Source organism: Triticum dicoccoides, chromosome 4B, assembly GCF_002162155.2.
Source record: "Triticum dicoccoides isolate Atlit2015 ecotype Zavitan chromosome 4B, WEW_v2.0, whole genome shotgun sequence".
Taxonomy (NCBI): domain Eukaryota; kingdom Viridiplantae; phylum Streptophyta; class Magnoliopsida; order Poales; family Poaceae; genus Triticum; species Triticum dicoccoides.
The window spans coordinates 241066796-241068017 of record NC_041387.1 but is presented as its reverse complement, the minus strand read 5'-3'; positions in this window follow the sequence as shown (position 1 = coordinate 241068017).

The following is a 1222-nucleotide window of genomic DNA, read 5'->3' as shown; positions in this document are numbered from 1 at the left end:
CGGAGACGGCGACGCTCAGCGTGGGGAGGCGGAGATGACGGCGGCGGAGGCGCTGGAGGCGCGCGACGGCGCGGCGGCTGCGCGGATCCGGGCCCGGGCGGCTCGGGCGGGCCGCCCGTGGGCTCCGTGGTCCAGGCGGCGGGGCGCGGTGGCTGGGCCATGTGTCGGCTGCGGAGTGGCGGCAGGGCAGCGGCGATTTCGTCCGGCTCAGGCCGGACGTGTCCGGTGGCGGCGGGGCGATTTGATCTAGGGTTTGGGGGAATTCATCCGCGAATTTTCGGGGGGAGGGCATATTTATAGATTTTGGGAGCTAGGAGAGTCCAAATGAGGAGCGGTTTTCGGCCACGCAATCGTGATCGAACGGCGGAGAGCATGGAGGGGGTTTGGAGGGGGTTTGGGCCACTTTGGAGGGGCGTTGGGCTGCAAGACAACAGAGGCCTTTATGGTTACCCGGTTAATCGTTGGAGTATCAAACGACCTACAAATGGCACGAAACTTGACAGACGGTCTACCGGTGCTATACCAAGGCCTCTTGGCGAACCTTGAGTCATTCCGAGAAAGTTTAACACCCACTCACAATAAGAGACAAAAAGGGGGACGCCGGAGGGCATAGGAGTGCCGGATTGCAAAACGGACAACGGGGAAAATGCTCGGATGCATGAGACGAACCCGTATGCAAAATGAAATGCACATGATGACATGGTAATATGCAACACACAAGCAAATGACATGGAAACGACGACGAATAACTGGCAGACACCTGGCGCATCGAATCCGGGGCGTTACAACACTCCTCCACTAACAAGAGATCTCGTCGCGAGATCTTACGACCGATACGGAAGGGAAAAGGGATGAGGTGAAACAAGAACTCAAGATAAGAAGCAAAGAATTGAGAGCACTCGAGAAGAAGAGAGGAATGACGAGAATGACGAGAATTGAAAGCTCACTGAATCAGATAGACTATGAAACAACTTCGGTTAGAAAGAGATAAGAAACGAATAAGACTGAAAAGGATTTAGGGAGAACTCTAACTGAACATGGAAAGAATAGAACATGAACTTCACCAAATGAGATAGCACTTGACGAGACGAACAATGCAATGCCTCCGGAAGAATTGAAAGAATGAGCACCTCGGGAAGCAATAAGAAGAAGATACTTGAGCTCTACCAACAAAATTCTTGATGAACTGTTGAAGAATGAAATAAATCATGAAGAACCACCA